The sequence below is a fragment of the Anticarsia gemmatalis genome, chromosome 20 (assembly GCF_050436995.1).
Source record: "Anticarsia gemmatalis isolate Benzon Research Colony breed Stoneville strain chromosome 20, ilAntGemm2 primary, whole genome shotgun sequence".
Lineage (NCBI taxonomy): Eukaryota > Metazoa > Arthropoda > Insecta > Lepidoptera > Erebidae > Anticarsia > Anticarsia gemmatalis.
The window spans coordinates 1,001,340-1,023,465 of record NC_134764.1 but is presented as its reverse complement, the minus strand read 5'-3'; the positions used below and the strand labels follow the sequence as shown (position 1 = coordinate 1,023,465).

General features: G+C 33.9%; 1 protein-coding gene across 1 annotated transcript in view; it reads right to left on the bottom strand.

The window, feature by feature from the left end:
• The window catches only part of LOC142981858 (uncharacterized), a 220,813-nt gene that overhangs the window by 95,747 nt on the left and 102,940 nt on the right, over window positions 1-22,126 (bottom strand). The window lies entirely within an intron of this gene.

Below are 22,126 nucleotides of genomic sequence, written 5' to 3'. Positions count from 1 at the left end.
AGCGACCGACATAGTACCAGGATAAAAAACTTAAAGCCTCACATTGGGGAGGGATCATAAGGCATTTTTCCGAACACACACGAATGCTGCCACCTACCCCCTACCCCCTACCCGGACGGTGATCTGGCCGCCCGATTGTGTAGAGTAGCGTGTGAATTTTTTGTACAGAGACTTCGAATTGTTGAGATATACTATAGATAGGGAATTTTTGACTGTAGTCTTAACGGTCGCGCAACGACTGCTGATCACGAGGTCTCGGTTCGCGGCCAGGTCGGACAAAGTGTTAATGGACTTTTATAATTATTGTTAGATAATTCAGCAGCAACATTAGTCTAGCAATAGCAGTCTGAAGTGTTCTAATATCTAATCTATTGAATTTTATAGGACAAATTACGGCCTTCCAAAAAATATGGTACAGTAAGGAACAGAGGTATACATGTGTATTATAAATTTATATAATAGTGTATTATATAGCCTTCAGTGTATTATAACATGTTTGAATTTAAATGAAAGAGAAATATTTAAGTAAGGATCGTAAGCAATTGGCGTTCTTTGGATCCTACTCACTCCTATAAAAGCTGTTTTATAAGCAGGTATGGTATGGCTTTATTAAATAACTAGCCGGATAAAAAATATACATTTCCTTCGTAAAAATTCAATTAACAGATCGTGAATTCGAATCCCGTAATTGTACAGTAAAAGGCTCATTGCCGATAACCTTTTCAAAAAAGCAATAATATATTGTTCTACAATAAATTATAGGTTTTATCGGCACCTAATTCATATTACGGCTAATATAAAACGTATTTTATGATGTGGATTAACTTTTTCTACAATACCTAATTGTTCCACATCGTTTGATTCGGGCATCTATCAAGGCAACCATGCATGGATATAATTTATACAGTAATAAAAATCTATCACTTATTCATAAGCTGATCATAAGTAGATATTGATACCTTCATCTTTATTCAGGCATTGAAAAAAATCTGCAATCTTTTTTACTGGTTTTTACTCGAAACTTTCATCGCGTGAAAATATTGCTTCGGGTAAAAAGTATTGTGTTAATTACAGGTTATAAACAATTTTTGTATATTTATTTTATTAGTATCTATTGGTTCAGTAGTCTTATCGTAATTGAGTGAGAGACATCCATTCAACCATACATACATAAAATCACGCTTTTCTCCCATAGAGGTAGTCAGGGTAAAAAAAAAATACTTGGCACAATCCCCACAAACTTTCCTTGCTTCATTCAAAACCACACTTCCGCATTTATAAAATTACAAAGGAGTTTATACTCATTATTTTAACCATATGATCCATTCTTAAAACAAATTTCAAAGGAAATAAGTAAATAACATAACACAATAATAAACTAGTCGATCACAAAACCATGTAACTGAAAGCGCGTCTCTGTATCCTCAACTAATCTACATCCACTCTTTGCTTCTTCGTCTCGCCGATAGCCTGCGATGTGTGCGGCTTCGAAACGCTGAAAGACGCCCTGTGACGCTGTAGCCTTCCTGAAAATGTATGCTACCCCTCCCCACCACCCCCTCCAGGCCCACACAGTCGCGCTCAAGCAAAAACACACACAGCGTCGCGGGAAAAAACCTCACAAGTGTACTAACAGAAAATAGTCGCATCTATGTGTGCGTCACTGAAAGATTACTCCTATGTAGTGGCAATACATATTCCTCAAGCGAAAGGTTCTGTGTCTGTGTGCGGTTGTGTGTGTCAACGCTGTTTCGTATTACCGTGCAGTTGTGTGTGTGTTTTATTGACATTTTTATACATGAAATTTTATGTGCGCGATTTAGATGTTTTTGTATATAGGTTTGTGTATGTGTGTGTGTTTGTGTGTGTGTGAATTATTTGCGGTCGTTTTCGATGTTCGTAGAATACTGAATGGGTGTAATTAATTCGTTTCAGATGGAACTGTTCGTGGTGCTTTTCCGACCAACATTCAGACGTTTTGTGAGAGTACTTTTAGTTCAACTATTCGCTTGCGGTTATGATTGAAGGTTTAAGTTTTGATTCGAATATTTGCTTGTTAATTTCTCCTTCCTTACATTTGTTTTATATCTAATAGTCCAATTTTGCTATTGAATTACCCTTTTGTTGAGAATATTTACAAGTAATATCATCATAATGGTATTCTTTGGTTACAAAACATTATTATATTGAATGTTTATATGCTTGTAACCTTATACCTTTGGATACAGTTATTTTTATAGGTTTGTAGAAGAGCAAAGAGAACAAAAAGGGTTGAAAATTCGATATAATAAGAACCAGTGTCACAATTGGTACTACTGATTTTAAAAAACTTATCTTTATAATTGAACTGAATATAAATTAAATGTAATTTCCCAGTGTTCCCATATTACTTTGATATGATTCTTGTTCGTAACAAAATGCTTTCGTTTCATAGTTGCCAGTTAACTTTGTATGATGAATTTATTAAGAGTTTTATGTTCGCTCTGATTTTTCAAGCATTGTTTTTGCGCAGTTGTGTGTGTTAGTGGTAATTGATAATTTGATTTAAGATTTTGTGATAATGTCTCTACCTACTTCAGTTAAAAGTCGTAATTTTATTTGCGTTAGAGAGGTTTTATTTTGTTTTTGGTATAAATGTTAGTTTAAGAACCTATGTAGAACGATTCAGGTCGAGGAAAAATCTATGCATTAAAATGTATGTATTTGAATGTAATAAATGACAATATATAATTACAAATTTTGAAGGTTTTGCTAACCCTAGGAACCAAATAATAACAAAGGAGTATAAATTCAAAAATCACACAGCAACTCTTATTTATTCCCACGTAACTCATTACCCCCTATTCCCAAAAATAGGGGGTAAAGGAAAAAAGCACCAAACGCTACGGCGAGAGAAATTTGCATAGCTATTAGGAATTGGCACACATACAGCTATTTAATTTCACGACTATGTAACTGGCCACTCACACAGCTGTGCACTTGAAATGTTATTTCGACAAAGAATATTTTCGTAGTACCCCTTTTTTGGGGGTGTATCGAAAACTAGTGGCTTTTTAAGCTTTGATTTTGTGCACTGATTTATTGATATATTGTTCTCTAGTATAAACTCAATAAATATGTTTGAATGAAGCAAGGGAATTTGTAGGATCGTACTAAGTTGCGTTCTTTGGTCTCTGCCTACCCTTATAGGAAATAGCCGTTGCATTACGTATGTGTGTATGTAATTATGCTTAAATATTTTCTTTTTTGACATTATAACTGACTTACGCCGTGTGAAAAATACTATTTTGCTTTTATTTACGTATGTATGTAACTATCACATCAAAATCAATTGATCATTATGTTACCTGTGTCTATTTAAAAGTCTAGTTGGTGCAACACAATGGTAAAAAGAAGCCCCTATATTCACACAGTGAACGTTTGGTTCCTGATACCTCTAGTTAGAATGTCGAAATAATTTTGACCCTTAAGTACAATTCTTGCACTCTCAAGATACTTGAGGTATCTCTAAATAGAATATTAGAAGAATTGTGACTATGCATGTACAGTGTAACAGTCTCATTATCTAATGTACATCTTAGTGTTTGCCAGTCTTCCTTGTTTGGAAAAACCTTCTTGTAACAAAAACAAAATTAACGCAATCCTATACTTATATACCATCATCAATAAACCCCACTACTATAAAGGACATGCTATAAATTCAGTACAAACTCATCTTTCCTACACACTGCTCGTCCCCGGGGACCGACAGTAGACTGTGTCTTAGTTTATTTCTTTTAGTTCCACTTCCAAGCGACTTGGTGGGAACCAGCTATGCGCTAGACTTGAATTTTCATCCTAAAATATACGATAGTTAGTTTATCATAAGTTTGGTGCAACAATTTGGTTGACATTTCGGCCCATAGTGAATGAGGATTTTAAAACGATAATTTGAAACTCAAGGCTACAAGTACTGCAAGTTTGCCGAATCGTCAAGCAAAACTAAATAAATAATGTAATTATGATCATGTTAATTAAAAAGTGAATTTGGAAATTGTAGACACATTAGGAGCTACATCTAGTTACGCTGTCTTAGATTTGATTCCCGGGACTTTTGATTTGAGTCAATGTTTAAAGTTACAAAAAAGTCTGAATTTTATTCTTAAATTCTTAACTGAGTACTCAAGCATACTGTACCTTTTAAAATTACTGAACAGTTTTTTATATAACTCTCACGCTGGCAGATTGACATGAACATAGTAGTACATTTTGCAACCCATACACTCAGAAAAGTATCTAATTAATACAATATGCAAATGTACACATAAACAACTAACACCAATTCATCAACAATTAAATTATCATGTTAAGAAATCGTTACCTTTACGCATCATTGCAGATCGCATAAATAAAATTAATTATACAGCTACTGGTTTCCAATCAATTACCTATAATTGAAACAAAACCAATAGTGAATAAAAAGTGAAATAAATTAGTGTTTTATTCAAACAAAAAATAATGCAAATTTGTATCGATAAAGCGATAAATATACTTCGATTTCCATTGCTTAGTTTTTCTTGATATAAACTTACATGGCTGTCTTATTGACGACAATGGATTTACATATAAAAATGTTACACAATTTTGAACCTTATGTACTTACAAATAAGAGTTACGGCGTTGTTGCATTGTATCGAGAGTTTTTTCTTAGTGATCATAATGTAAGGAAAATTAATTATCGCAAAAAATCGTTGCAAGGGAAGTATCGATGTGTTAGCGATCGATAAGAAGTTAATCGATTTATGAGTATAAGAAGTATAGGTGTAATTTATATATGATGGTTGGTTAGGTATTTGATTGAGAGGTCTACAATGTGGAGACGGAAGTAGGGGGTTTAGTTCCCGAGTGAAATAATAAAAGTTTAGGTTTTATAGCGTATAGTGTAAGGAAAAGAAACTGGATTTGATTTTTGGCTGGCAAAAATGTGTGTTGAGTCGAAGTAGTGACTTCGTGGGAAAGTAAGTTAAAAGAGATTTTATAAATATTCAAATAAAGACACTATAAATTATATAGATCATGCAAATATATATTTCTATCCTATTTCCTAATAGAGTTAACGAAACATTGGGATAACATATGGACGTTTGTAACGCTTTCAAACCAAGACTACTGAATAGATTTTCATGCAATTTGGTACATGGATGGTTTATAACAGGTAGAGTATCTTTAACTTAAAGATAATGTCTCATGTAGACAAAATCACAGGGAAAAACTAGTCTTTAAAACATCTTTGTCTATCAAAATATTCAAGTCGAACATAACTGCAAGATCCATCACAAAGCGTCCTGCTAGTTTCAAAACGTAAAGAGCATATGAATTTCTCAATTATCATGGCTCCGTACAAACTGCCAGGAATCGAGATGTATGATGCGACCTCCCCCTAACCACCCCCCAGCTGGGGGTGGGGGGTATCCGCGACCCATTTATCCCGGTAATATAGTAATGGCGGACGAACATTTATTAAATTGTAAAAATCTTATTGATTTCTTAGAGGGAGGATGGAGTGAGTGATGTGTGATTTATATATGTATGTATGTATGTATTGTGTGTGTTCTGTGTTGTGTGTGATAAGGATGGAGTGTGTGTTTCGTTCTTGATACTGTATGTTTTTTCTAGAGACTCTGGTATCGGTATTATGCTTTTGTCAAACGTGTTTAGCGATTTAAACTCTGGTTATGATTTAATGAGAAGATTCGTTAGTTCATGTTTATGATTGGGGCGAAATGATAAGATTAAGACTAGGTTTTGATATAAATAAAACTGAAATAACACTGTATTTTCGATGTGCAAAATTTTTTGAATCGTTATGGATACTATGAACTTTAAATACATCAATACAATCGTAAAAATTAGTGCAAAAAATTATGCAGTAACTTGGTCTAGATCTTTAAAACAAAACTATAGATTCAATTCAACAAAACATTTATAAGAAGAAAAAGTAACGTAAACATCTTAATTTCTTTAGAATAGGTTGTACTCCAAAAAATTAGCCGGCAATCCATGGGCGGTTGCTAGTAAATGTACCACTTCCTTAAATAATGATTAAAATCTATCAACCAAAAAAGCCAAACAATTTCACCATTTCATTTCATCAGCACGCTACACAACATAGAACTAGGTGCGACTAGAAGCGATATCCACGTCAGACTGGAGTGCGCGCCTGCACCTCGATGACCCTTCATGCACACTCGTGTCTCCACGTTACTATAGCTGTGTCTGTCTTACTACTTTCTTTGGTACTGTGAGATTCAAAGAAAGATATCGAATTTTGGAAAATGTTTCTTGTACTGTGTTCTGTTTAATATATAAGTGCTGTTGATTACGAGGTTCTAGATTGAGTTCCTAGGTTGTAAATTGCAATTAACCTGTTTAACATGTGTTAATTAATTTGTTCAAATTCTAGCCATTGATGTCCCACTACTGGGCATGGGTCATCTCTTAGAATGAAGGAGAGGCTTTAAGTCTACCACGTTGGTCAAGTGGGGGTTCAGGACTCTGAATTAAATTACTTATTTTCAATAATAGCTGAGTTTAGTAACGTGGCAATAGGATCACCCCTTATAATAAGAGACTAACACTGTTAAAGGCAAAACGTGGTTATATTATCTATACTAATATAATAAAGCTGAAGAGTTTGTTTGTTTGAACGCGCTAATGTCAGGAACTACTGGTCCGATTTGAAAAATTCTTTCAGTGTTAAATAGCCCATTTATCGAGGAAGGCTATAGGCTATATAACATCACGCTACGGTCATTAGGAGCGGAGTAGCAACGAAAAATGTTACAAAAACGGGGAAAATTTTAACCCATTCTCTTAGGTAGCGCAAGCGAAGTTGCGCGGGTCAGCTAGTCTTACATATCCGGATATAACAGGCTTGATTTTAATATGTAAAGAACACTTTTTTTCCCCTTTATTGTCCCACTGCTGAGCAAGGGTCTCCTCCCAAACTAGGGACGGGTTATGCCTAGAGTCCAGCACACTGGCCGGGTCACTGACGGGTTGGGTTACAAAAAACAAACATATTTCCGTATATTTTGTTTGATTAACCCTACAATGTTCAAGTGTTCAACAATGACAACTGTCACTGCGCGATTGCAAGTGTCAGTGCATGTCAAATTTCCCATGTCAGTGTTACGCAAAACCCAGTAATGAGCGGCCTGTGTGTCGCGAACAATGGCTATGTATGTACGAACTAATTGTGTAATGTATTATGTAAAATATAAGATTATTGTAAGGTTTCGGAAAAACTTTCGCTTGTCACGATTTGTGACTGAAGTGTGGCGGTGTTTTGGCTTGCTTGGCTAGAAATGGAGGGTTAAAATTTTGTCATTGTTAGAACTGATACTTACTTACCTAAATGAGTATCAGAAGTTGTCACTCGGTAAAGAAAATTTTCTTCCTTTTACAGTTTATGATATCTAGTAGTTTTCTTGGTAGCATGATGGACTAAGATATGGTGTGTCTCATAATTGTCGAATTTTTTCACAAAAAAATTGTTCTTGTTTCTTAAACAATGTCTACGAAATTAAAAAAAAAAATTAAGCCAGGTTTATTGAAGGAAAAAGACGTTTAAGCAATTCACGAGAAATTAGCGTCCTCGAAGGTAGCGGTTTGGATATCCACAGATATCCAAACCGCTACCTTCGAGGACGAAGTAGTTAGTACAAAACTGAGTTACGCTAATAATTATCATGTATCGTTCACACATTTGCCTTTATAATTCGTCTTCAAATCTTTCACAATTACAGCAGTCACTCTAAATCACACAAAATCCTTACAAAATCAAAACAACACACACACATGCACATTTTATTGTAGACAATAGAAATACTAACCTGAGAGAGTCGCTCTATCACACGCGGAACAAAACAGAACACCTAACAACTAACTCTACCTAGGACTCTCTAGCTCCTAACAAAACCGGGGGCTCAAAGCGTGCGAAAGTAGAGCCCTCTTTATCTAAGAGGCGTTGGGGGGGAGGGGGGAGACAAGTGCAACTCAAAGAAATGCAGATTTTACACGTCGCTACTCTTCGGGCGTGCGGATGTATCGCGGAGGAAGGACTGGCGGCAGATTGTACAGTCTTGTGTTTGGATTATTTTTGGTTTAAGATTTTGGTTCGGCTCATTAAATGTCGCCTTAATGTGTGAACAAAAATGTTTGTCTTACATATGATTGAAGATTCGCTTATACTTAACGTTGTGTTTATCAAATATTATGTTTTTTATATTACTAGGTTGTACTCAAAGGTGCATGCAGATTTGGAAGAAATACTCTTTGGTTTCATTTTCTGTGCTTTTTTTTATAGACGTTGATACTGTTTTGTACTAACTGTGGAGGAATTTAGAACATGTCGTCTCAATAAGATGTTAAATTGTTATTAATTTATGTTCGTGTTCAAAAAGTAATGGTAATTCTCTTTGATAGTTCAAAAAGGCATTCCGGAGCATTTTTCACTAGTATTCTTGCTATTTAGTCAAGTTACAAAATTATTCAATATTCTTTTATTTCTAAGAATGCAGTACGGTCGTAGGATTTTCTTCACATTTTGCTGACTCTACACCGAATATGAGACTCATTATAGCGCGCTGGATTTCTCTAAAATATGTCAAACGTAAGTAGGCAACACGATGTCTCGCCGATCTCTACATCTGTACATCTCTACATCTTTACATCTTTAAGACTCTACACTAATGCTCTCCGACTAATTGTCAAGGCTCTACTTAAATAAATAAGAACGTTTTAAGAAAGTGGACACTTATGTAGAGTCGCTCAAGGAAGAGTTGTGAACAATCCTAACAAAATGACGCTTTCAATGAAATATTACAAAAATGGTGACTCAACTGTCGTAACGAGGAGAAATTAAGCCTTCGATTCTCTGATTGAAATACCCTCAAAACCTCTACACAACAATTTAATCGATTTTAATGTATAAAAATAATAATAACTTGTAAATATGTAAAAGAAAAATATCATTTACTTTAATTAACCTTTACAAAACTTTGAATAGACGAATCGATTTGGGGGGTTTAAGCAAGAACCCTTACATACCATGACGCAAAGTGTGGATTTTGAACATTTTTTCAGGGCCGAAATCAATTCTGCAACAAGCGCTGTAAGTTAATGTAGTAAGTTAGTATTACAATAGTACATTTCTCAGTGCATTGTTATTTCCTATAAGAAAATAAATATGAAAAGCAATTTGATTTTCCTTTAAAACTGCTCGAGATAGTTTTATTGAAAAACATTATTACAGATTATTCTATTAAAATAAACATCCCCAGCGGTCTAGAAACACGTAATTATCGATAACCATTAACAGTTATTCTATCGAACTCTATAAGACTCTACGTAGAGTACGCACAAAGTTGCCGCGTTACGATCCTAACGGAACGATTAAAAGCAAAGTTTTTACTAAAGGGTGTGGTGTAGAGTCAGGGTTCAAATGTAGAGATGATATTACCGTATCGAAAGATATTTTAGTAGAGTGAAGAAATTCTGTCTTAAAAATTAGAAAAATAACTATTCTTCTTAACTTTCTTGGTTTTGGTAGTTTAACAAAAATATTAATTAGATTCTACAAAATACACAATCACGACTTTTTCCCATAGGGGTAGGCAGAGACCAAAGAATGGAACCTACAAACTTCCTTTTAAATTAGGTGATGATACACAAAAAATATTTTAGATATCACACTGAGACTTGGAGATTGTCGAGCTCGAATGCTCTCCAACTATATTTTTTTAGAATAAATTAACGTATCAATACGAAAAACCAATAAAAAATTAAAAATCTTCTATATGCTATTCCTGTAACAGCGAAAAATATTTAGATACTCTTTAACAAAGGCCAAAATCACACTGCAATAATACAAAATCACAGTACAAACGTCTCTAAGAGCGAAACAATTAGACAATCGGCGCATCGGTGGACCATAAGCCATTAGAGTTTTAATTGAAAATAGCGTAAAGGCTGTAAATCGTGGAGTGCAGCCCGATGTCTCGCCACGCGCGGTACTGCTCACCCCTCTGTGGCAACGGGGTATGTTCAAAAATTGCGACTTTTAATGTGAAATCGTGTGAAATAATTATGATTGAAATTAGATAGTCGATTTGGCGACTAGCCTTTGTAAAGCCGGCTTAAAACATGAGTTGATTTTCTTTTTAATAATTTAGTTCTTCATTTCGTAATTTTTTGTTATTGTTTGCAATTAGGCACAAGTCGAGTATATACGAAACTTTATTCTTAATTTATTTTGATGATTTTTCTTACTTATAATACAAAAATTGGAAAAAAAATTGCGAAAAGTTAAACAATTTCCTTTGAAATAACTGTTATATTTTAGCAGCTGAATTCAATTGAAACAAATTTTGGGAAATATACGTCTAGTAACTTGTCTTCCTGAAAATAACGAATCGCGTTAATTCCCGCGTTCTATTAAACAATACAACATAAAGAAATTACATAAGTGTTCTTTTCACTTGTTCCAATCAATGTACAATATTTATTCTTAATGTCCTTAAGTACAGTAGTGTAAATAATCATGCGAACAGAAGTAAAAGCTATAAAACAATACACATGTGCAACCAACTGTGTTCGACTGTGTTCGACTGTGTATGGCTGTACTACAATGAACAACATTCGTTAACAGAAATTATGTATATTAAATTCTCAACTGACTTTCTTATCGACATCAAAATGTATCGACTACTAGGCACCAGGTAACTTGATACTTGATACTTTCTTTCTTTATTTAATTTGGGATAGTAGTCAATTAATAGGAAGTTTGGGAGTTTCTCTGTACTGAACAAAATATTGTGATTTTAGGGTCTAAAACCGGTTTAACAATTTGCAAAACTATAAGTCTATTTAGGTTTGAAAAAAGACCCGCTATTTTCGAAAAACTTTTGGATTGAGAGTATACGTATACGTATGTACGTTTTAAAATCTATTATTTGTAAACTATTACCTAATCCATACTAATATTATAAATGCGAAAGTAACTCTGTCTGTCTGTCTGTCTGTCTGCTACTCAATCACGCCTAAACTACTGAACCATTTTGCATGAAATTTGGTATGGAGATATTTTGATACACGAGAAAGGACATGGGCTATATATCATCACGCTATGACCAAAAGGAGCAGAGTACCAGAAATTAATGTTACAAAAACTTCTCTTATTCTCTCTTATTGGACGCAAGCGAAGTTGCGCGGGTCAGCTAGTAATGAATATTTTTTTTTACAAGATACCAAACTGATACCATAATTGTCTTAGATTATGTTAAACTAACACTACTTGTGCAAGTTTCTAAAGAATTTTAAATAACAGTGCATTTTATATTTTTTTTATCAGACTTGCTTTAGTAGATAGCCAAGATTAACAATTTATAATAGTGCACTTTTCTTGCGCCAAATATTTTGCTATCACGATATATATTTTATTGAAGATTATTTCACAACAGTAGCCTAGATTTTGGTAACGTGCCTAGTACTTATATTATTATGGCACTGGGAAAAAGAAACGTGAGTGTATTTCATACACCTTTTTCTTCACCTTGGGGTATAATAGGCATGATATTATTACTTCTAATGGTAAATTCAAAAAACAAAATAATTGGTTGGATTTTTTAAAGTATCAAAACCACGTTTTCTCAAACATAACACGTTAATATCGCATGCGACTAACAATCTAATTACAACCCGCGGGAATCGAACCGCGATCGGCCGGTCCGATACGGGCCGATTACACTCCCGCCGATACAGCGCGTTAGTTAAATGAGTGTAAAGGGTCCCTCGCCATAATTATTACTTTTTTCTACTGAACTTTCGATGTCAACTTGTTTAAACCAATCTAATATTGTTGATGCGAATGTCTTGACCGTCTGTCTGTCTATCTGTCTGTCTGTTATGCTTTCATAGCTAGACTGCTAGGTTGACTTTAATAAAAATTAGCTTGGTTTTAGTAATTACCGGACTGCATTGAGTAACTTCACTGCTGATCAAGGCAGCCGTCCAAAACAAGAAAAAGTCTAAAGTATTTTTTAAGGACGTCGAACTGTCAAACGTCACTGAGTCGACGTGCGAAAGCAAATATCGAGTTTTTGCCAATAAACTAATAGTAAATACCACGCAAATGGGGGCGAGCCTATGATCATACATGGGACACGCTGTCCAAACCCAAGCTTGTGAATCTTAATATATATAATTTTACTGTAAGTGTGTATGTCACTGAACTTCTCTAAAACGACTGGACCGATTTTGATGAAATTTTTTGTGTGTGTTCAAGGGGATCTGAGAATGGTTTAGATTCACAATTTTGTCCGCTAGACAATGTTTTTTTATTTAATTTTTATGGCAAAACAAAGTCTGCCGGGTCAGCTAGTATTCTTATAAATTAAATATCCCGATAGCAATATTTCCCGACCCAGTAGTCGAACCTGAGACTTCATGAATAGCAGTCGCACACTACTAAGACTACAGAAACCGTATTTTCATTAATATTCACCAGATACGACTCCATCTGCTCCACTATCAGCTACCCCTCGATCAGAGCTGTATCAATTAACGGCGCAGTAATTTATAACACTTAGATAACAGTTGGGGCACATTGTCTTATGTTCATTGTGATTGAAGATACATGGTAGTATTGATAGAATCTGTGGTTTTTGACATTAAGATAACGGTAGAGTATGCTGACCATGGGGACACAGGTTTGAATCCCGAGTCGTACAAACTGCTATTGGTCTTTTATATTTTTTTTCGCGTTCACTCCGTTCCGTCTGTTTGTTGATCTTAAGGTCTAGTTTTTAATTTCTGTCAAGCAAGTTACTATTGGTCTTTTTTCTAATTTATATTAGAAATATATCAATAGTAGTAGCCTGGAGATTGGCAATAGTGTACCGATAACATACACCTCTGGCTACACTCTCGGATATAAAAAGCGTGCTCAAAAAACTCCACTTGTTACGAACCCTACAAACTTCTATGGCTTTATTCACATTCGTACATGTTGTCATACAGGGCCACCGGTTATGAGTAATACACACCTGACCTTTTTGAAGGACAACGGTATGATCTGTGTATGTCTTTTTAGGGCGTACATTTACTTCCGCAAAGTACAATAAAAAGAATTACTGGTTGCTGTCCCAATATAGGGTAGGACTCTCCTTATGTAATATAGTAAGGTAAGCTCTTTAGTCCACCACGTTGGCCTGGTGAATTGGGACCTTTAAATCTTTTCAACAATTGTTTTTAAAGAACTCTCAGGCTTCAAGATAACTTCAATGTTTTTCTTCTCTGATAGAAAAAGTGATCAATATTTTAATTCACACAACTTCGAAAATTATTGATCCGTTGGATTGGATTCAAACTCTTGACTCAAGTGACATTGAAACCATGACCAAAATACGCACGAAATTGGAGTTTAAAATGATTAACTAGAATAGAAACTTAATTCATTAATTAATCGTATGATTAGTCATCAACCTAGTGTCAGAGTTAAACAACCCACCCAGAAGCCTTTGGCATGGCTTAACAACTACTACCTTAATTAACAACAGCCGCAATCAACGTGCTTTCCGAAGCACGGAGATACTCAGCTTATATACCACTATGCGATCACCCATCTATGGAATATCCGCACTGAGATTACTTAACCCATTGATCGTTTACCGGCCGATCAATGTAACTATGAGAACCTCAAATGAAACGAAACAAAACACGTTATTTTAACAATTCAATTCTTAGACGAAGGTTCCGCATCGTTACAAAGGGACTTCCTTAACGAAACCACAGACTTACATGTGTGGTGCCCCTAATTACATTCATATTGGAGACCGTCTTGCAGGTGTACACCCAGCCGTAACGGACATCAGTCAAGCGGAAACACAAAGCAAAACCGACCTTAGTAATGAAACTATAGAAACCAAAATAGATTGCATCGTTTTCAAGGATATAGACGAAATCGTCGATCGATATATGATTCCTATTGAGAAAGTAATAGAGTTTATTATTGAATGTGTTATTAAATTTGGTAACAATGACAGTAGGTTTGCGGAAGGTCAATAGCTTGGTCGAATTCGGGATTCTTAATTACTGACCGATGGTCGAATGATTTTTTATTAGTAAAAGGTGGTTGTCGATTGTAATTTGAATTTGATGGACGGTGAACTGTAGATTGTACTGATAGTGCATTGGTGTGGAACTTTAAACCACATTGTACGGTTTTTGGAAATTATAAGGTGCTAAAAATATTCTGGGTGTTGGTAACCGTTTTTTGGTTAGCCGTGGTTGGTATGTTTTTTTACAAAAGAAATCTCTAGTGAGTATATTACTAATTATCATCATTGTCCAGTATACATATATAGCAGATGATTTCTAAGCAGGGTTTTAATCATAGTCAAATATTTTTAATGTTAAGCTACCTTTATCATGATCAATAATATCTTATTTATTAGTAATTGATCACTAATAAGCTGGTCACTCTCTATTAGTACTAAAGATGTTGTCAATGTAGTATTGTCTTCATGTCAATCTTCTATTTCTATGAAAAAATCTAGCTATATTTTGTTCTACTGCTGGCTTAACTAGTTATCAGTTGTCAGTTACACATCTGTAAAAACTATTTACTTAATGTCTTAATTGGGCAAGATTTTTTACGACTTATTCCTTTACAATTAAATCATATCAATAAATAACAATTATCACTATTTTCTGCATTATTAAAGTAATCTAATAGTCGTGTCTTATCTATAACATCATGTAATAGAACAAGTAATTACTCGAACTTCAACTACAAACACGCGATTGAAATTCGACATGCGCATCACAGAATACGAGAGATATTATAGACATACAAGAAACTGTAAAATTACAAAGTAATTTCATTAATACCTTCATACATAATACTATATAAAAACTGCTATATCAAGCGAGTTATCGCTAGGGGAAGCTTGATTTATAGAAGTTATAGCGTGATTGACTCCAGTAACTCAAAATGTAAATAAAAAATCTAAATATCTACTCCTTTACTAACAGAGATACATTCGAAACATTGCCGTTTTTCTGACCTTTCTAGATATTATAAATCACATTCATACATTGACTACAAGACCATCAATGCCTTTTAAAGTGCAGGTTATAAACATGCCAGGTTTTTCTACAATTTATAAAGCACTAATACGTCACAGACGAACTGCCAGACAAGTTTGCGTTACACTGTCGAATGCTTTACTAAGAACCACAATTTTGCTTCGAAGAAAAAACTTTCTACCAATACATGTATCATGGTTTTTGTAGGCTTTTTGCTAAGAATAATTATGTAAATATAGATTAAAGCAACGGTCGTGAGCCATAAAAACGTCATCATTTAGTATAAATGGCCACTTTCTAGTTGGAATTCAGTTGTGGACCTAGGTGTGGTCCTTGTTGAACTTCGCGTGTTCGACTTAACTAAACCATAATCTGTCATTGTATGGAAACGATGGATTTACAAGTATGCAGTCGTTAAAGTCGTTTTGTTGAAAAAATACGACTATTTTTGTTCGAACATGCATTTAATTTTAGAAAATTGACTTCGTTAATTATCTAAATATCGATGGCAATTTATGTTTTCTTGTTTAACCTTTAGTTTTTACTGTCGGTTTATTTTTATATTAAGTATTAATATAAGTAATGAAGAATATAGAAAATATTTTTTTCATTAATTTATACTTAATTACTTTTCCAATGGGTATATCAATGTCCAATAAGTTTCTGCTTAGAATTAATTTATATAACATTATTTTACTTGCTTACACACGTAAGAAAAAACTAAAAAAAATCAATCAAAATAAAAAATCTTGCATGCATAATATATATTTTACGGGATATTTTTTTCCCCGGTAATTCGAATTCCTTTTTTACCAGCGATGTTTAAAACCGCGATGTACAAATATTGCCGATCACGTAGTTTCTGGTTCCAATCAGTATTACTATGTCACCATATCTTAAACCTCAGGATATTTTTTATAAAGGTACAGAGATAAATTTGTCAAGGTGAAATTAATCATACTTAAATGCAAATTCCGAAAAAGACTAACTGATGGTTATATTTATTCCTTTTTTTCCTCTTAGCAGATTTAGAGATGAATTAAACAAACCAATCAAAATATCTTACTAATTTCCGAAATCTTTCATAAAGTATTGGCTGAACAGTTTTTTTGAGTAAGACAAGGTTTCAATAGTTATCAATGAATCAGAAGAATGATAACTTTTCTGTAGTATCCAACACCATTGGACAGCCTGGACCTGACTCTTCTGTCAACATCCAAGGACGAGAGTAATCTTGCCAAAAAGTGCACAAGAAAAAATAGTTTTGCATAGTATTCTTTAGTAAGTCTATCCCTTACTATCGATAGGTTATTGGGAATACCCGCAAGTCCTTTAAAACCGTTACCCAGTAATATCAAAACCACTTTCTTTAAACACCCAAACATCCTTTCTGTATTAACAAAGACACATCGCAAGGATGTGGTCATTACGACCGCGATACATCGATACGATATCGATACCATCGAATCGTTAAAAAAACGACCATAATTAACTGTTGCCAACAGACGCCACATGTCATTCTAAACAAAAGCTCTATACATGAGAAACTAATTACTAAAGCAAGTGCGATAAGGATAGAAGATACGGTTTTTAGTAAGAATGAGTGAGAGGTCCGATATTTCCAAGATCGGAAGCAGATTGGAACGCACCACTGCGCACTGTCCGAATATGTTTTTTACTAATTAAAAATGCAGGCGGCAGTTTGATAAATGGTATCCCGGTCGATTTATTTAGCTTTTGTGTTTTTGAGGTTATGTGCGTGTGCGCAACTCGTAATGGAATTGTTCAATGGCTGCTGATCGGACGCTCATTGTTTTTTTGTGGTATGTGTTGAATTGAAATAAAGGGTAATAGTATCTTTTTGTATTGTTTTGTACCGTATTTAAGTAGGTTATATGAGGTTAATATGTAATTTATACGTGTTTGAACGAAATGAATCAATAATTACGATTACTTGCCATATTTGTACAAAGTTCTCCACATTAATTGTGAAAGTAGATGTTTCGGGTCTATTTCGTGATCATTATTTTTGTTTTTTATGTCGGACATGACACGAAGACAGTTCGTTAAGCTCATGTTAAACACATAACTGCTCTTGATCAATTAACATTGTATTTAAGGTTGGAGAGCACCCTGCTATTTCATTGAATATTTAAAGAAATGAAAAAGAACTCTCAATATAATATTAATTACTGTACCTATCCTTAATTACGCGTATAAGTTGGAAAATTAGAGTATGCTTGACCACTTGTTTTCAACTACCTTCGTGGCAATTCATCAAGATAGATTCAGCCATTTTTACCATCGTTTAAACATAAGATGATAATATTCAATGGTGCACGTAAAATATTAAATATTTAGACATATAAACGAGTCAGAAATATTACTTCTCTCTTCACATACATACTCGATATTTTTCAAACCCATCAAGACAAACAAATATCACAAAAATATAAAAAATATTTACATCAAAGCAACATTAAATCCGTCAGCCGCATTATGCGTCCCAAAACGACATATTCATAGATTAAGTGCATTAAATCGTTAACCATAAATCCACATAACTTATACAAATATAAATACTAAATCACAATCATGCAAATAGACCTTCAGAAATTCAAATAAGCGCCATAAAATCGGTCTGGCATAAAAGCTGTGGAGATTTAGTTGAACAATATAAGCTTTGGAACACCACTTACGCGCCGATAGCTAGCTCTAATGAGCTATTGAAAAATGATAGCAAAAATAATTCAAGGAAAAATTATCATAAGCCATTTGAGGGTTAGATGTTCCCATGTCTTCACAACCATCGAAATGTGAACCTTATTAACGAAGAAATAAGATTCAAATTCGAGTGTTGTTGTATTGTAGAATCTTTTGAAAAGAGCATTCGAATCCTTGCATTCAAATTTTAAGTAATGTCAACTTTATTCTTATTTAAATAGAGTTTAAAATTGTTTGTAGTGTCCGTATGACGTAATGATATGATAATTTTTTTAACCCTTAAATGGCGTATGCAAATTTCGTCATTGTAAATCGGATGCGTTCCCGAGGATGACGCTCGAGGGTCCCGTCAATACGGCGATGACAGATGCTTGGATGCAAATAATATCGAGTTACTACACTTTCGATGAGCGAAACGAATTCGCGATTTTCGATGGTGATTTTCTCACATTAAGTTTGTATTGGTTAATAATTAATTGTTAGCAGGTTTCCCATAACTTGTTTGGGTATTTGTAACACTTGTTTTGATATAGGTTAACTTTACAATGTAACCAAAATACGTACTTTTTTACTGTCTTTTATGTTTTCATTGCTAAACCATTGAACCAATGGTACTTTGTCCTACCTGGGAATTGAACCATGCTGCAGTCGGCTACGCTGCCGACCGCGTCATATAGGCAGTTACATCTTGAAAATAATAGGTAAAAATATTTTTTCCAAAGGTTCATTTGTTCCGGAGATTACCTCCCACTTACAAACTCACATAATGTTTCTCTATAAATAGTAAAATTTACGATCATCGTGTTTTACAATAATCTCGTTAAAATAAAGAAACAAATAAATCTATACGCAAAAAACTGAAAAAATGGCTTTTATGATAAATAGCATGTGCTGTGAAATAGCTATTAATTAAATTTTAATTCGTTTTCCTATAATTAATGATGACTGAACATTTATTTATGGTAATGGTCATCGTCTAGACGATATTATTATGCACAATTGCGTAACTAGAATTATAAAAGCATCCAGCCTATGTATCTTACTATCGCAGTGAAACACTGGGATCTTAATAAACATACAAATATTGGACATGAAATGCCATGCAAAATTAGTTCCCGATCATCAAAATTTAGTTTTTGATTTGAAACCAAAACCTAAGAAAACTGTATCCCATCCATGTTGTATATTAGATCTCACAAAATACATATATTATTTAACATAAATTACTTCTCAAAATAAAGTGTGGATCATATAAGTTTTTCAATTTCGGAACTGAAACTACGAGAAGAGGTCTAGAGATCAATCTCTCACAAATTTCGAGCTAGCTCCTAAACTTACTAAAATATTGGATACTAATTATTACTCAAAATAAGTTCTAACTCACACAAATTTTAGCTCAGTTTTTGAACACCTACGATTTTTGACCACTACGCCACCATGCTCCTTCAAAATTTGGCTTAATATAGCGAACGCATAGTATGAATATTTTGATTAACTTATAAATTATCGGAGAAAAACCTCAAAAATACCCCAAATGTGGTCTAACAATGGTAAATCTTAACCTTCACAATGTTGCTAAACTTAAAACAGATTATTCCCAATATTCTCACGTATCGATGGCTATCAAACAATTTCAAACACCTTTCCTAAAACAATACAAAAAGCTCGCTAATCCTACAAAAAGTAATAAATCTATACCCATTCTATAAAGAACGTCTTACGAACCATTACACATAGACACAAAAACAATTGATTCATCGCTTAACTAGTTGACCTACGCGGGTACACTCATTTATCAACCCCTATTTTAACCACTTAGGGGATAGTTATTGAAAAATTAAATAGCCTTTATATAACTTTCAATCTTTAGCTATATCCTTGCCAAATTTCAACAAAATCGGACCAGCGGTTTGGCAGTAATAGAGTAACAAACAAACAGACTATAGCACTAATATTATGGAATCGTTCGATAAAAACTCGAGCGGTCTGTTGAAACAGATCGATAATAATATCGATTGCTGATCAAAATGACCGCTAATCATATTACTCGGTAATTATTAACCGACGTTTTACTTTCTTCGTTGTTGTTTTGTTGTGTGGAGAAGGCTTTTGTAGTGTGAATTTTTGCAAAAAACTCTGAATACATAGTATAGTACCGTACTAAAAATTTATTGTCATTGAAAGGATAGACTTTGATTTTTTTTGCGGTTATATTCATAAAAGACATGACATAATGCCAGAGAAATGACTCGGTGCTAAAAATAACACCAAATGCTGGAAAACAGGAAATTGCAGCCGGAAATACACAATCGAAAGGATAGGACGACTACCATTTTTGGAGAATCACATGTTTTCAATACCTTAGAGTCATTAAAAGTTCTTGGAGTTGTAACAAATATGTAACAGAGGACTAGCTAGGCTAGTAGATAACTGTTAAACTAAAAATCTCTCTTGAATAGTGAGTTACAAATTAAACAAAACCTATTAAATTGTATCAAAGAGCAAAATTATAATCATTTTGTGTCCATAACTTTCATAATCAAGGCAATGTCCATCTCCATACTAGCAAATTTAGTACCGCGAGATGCGGGCAGGTGTCGCCTCGCATCATTGCGCGCACACAGCGGCTACTTTAAAGCATTGCTCCATTCAACTATGTGATACATTATGCTAGAATTATAAAGTGTAATAATATTGTTTTTTGTACTATAAACTATGTTTTTACTTGTTTAGCAGTTTGTATTTAGTTAAGTAAACTGTTGTTTGTAAACATGGTCTAAATGACCATTTTAATTTATCCAATCGTCGCAAAATTATTCGTTGTCGTTATAAAACATATTTAGTAACATGAATAACATAAAAATATCTAACTATTGATAAAAAAAATCTATATTTTTATTTTACTCAACTATGTAAAGGACAAATATGTATCCCTCTTTTGCGTGGTGCAGTCGGATAAGAAGTCAAAATCTTGAAGAATTACATTATGAATCCCCGTTTCTTATTATAATGTAGCTGTATGATTTAATACTCAAAGTAGTTCAGCAATTGAATAAACATAAACGAAAAATCTAAAAAGAACTAATCCGAAATAACCAAAAAATAATATGCATTCGATTCTACCAGTTACTTTTCTACAATCATTACTACACAATAACCATCTCAACATCGCATTATAGGGTTAAGTCCAAACATTAACGATATCTAACCCTAAAATATTCACACCAAAAAATAATAATAATAAAAATCAAAATGGAACAATTGGTGCGAATTATTTTTGCATCAATTTTCTATAACTGTATCGTGTGAGTTCCATAAAATATAGATTAATGATATAACCTATGTTAGTTTGACAGGTACGTCTATTTGTAAATCGATAACATCATTTATATAAATTATACGGTATGACTGAACATTTAAAGATGTGTTTTGAAAAGAGATAGCTAATATGTATGCATTTTTGCTACCATTTTAACGACTCTAACTTTTAACGAAAAACTAGTTACTGACTTATGATAGAGATTTTTTAAACTAAAGTTCTAACTTATATAAAGTTTTATTTATCTCATGGTTAGTGGTCAACTTATCAGAATTGTCAAGCCTCCCGAAATCCTTTGACATGGCTTAACGACAGCTCATGTGCTCTCTGACACAAGATGATCAGCTCAAATATTATTAAACGGGCACCAATCTAAAGTTTGTCCGCTCCAAAGGTTGTTTACACGCTAGAAAATTACCGATTGGTGCACTCAAGACTATCGCCTTAATTGACTAGGATTTGTCTTTAAGCAAGCCAACAGTTTAACAATCAGCACAGATTTGAATTCACGAAATTGCATCATGAAAAAATATTACATCCATAGTCCATAGTCTGCTCATGTCAATATGACAAACCAAATGTGATTGATCCTCACTCGACCGATACACGAACTTACCCGACGGTTCGGGAGTCGTCGGACGGCCGACGACTCCCGAACCTTTCGATCCCATTTGAAATTCAAATTTGAAAATCCATTAGTGCGACTCGTCATATTAATGTGACAGAGTATCGAGTTACTCTAATTGATCGGTGCTCCGTTCGGTTCTTTTTTCAAATTTGAATATGAAAGTCCGTTGACGTTTTTAGAGTTCCGTACCCAAAGCGTAATACGGGACCCTATTAGTAAGATTCTGCTGTTTGTCAGTCTGTCTGTCTGTCCGTCTGTCTTGGAGACATGCTGTATTTCATAAATCATGATAGCAAGAAAGCTTAAATTTTCACAAATTATGTATT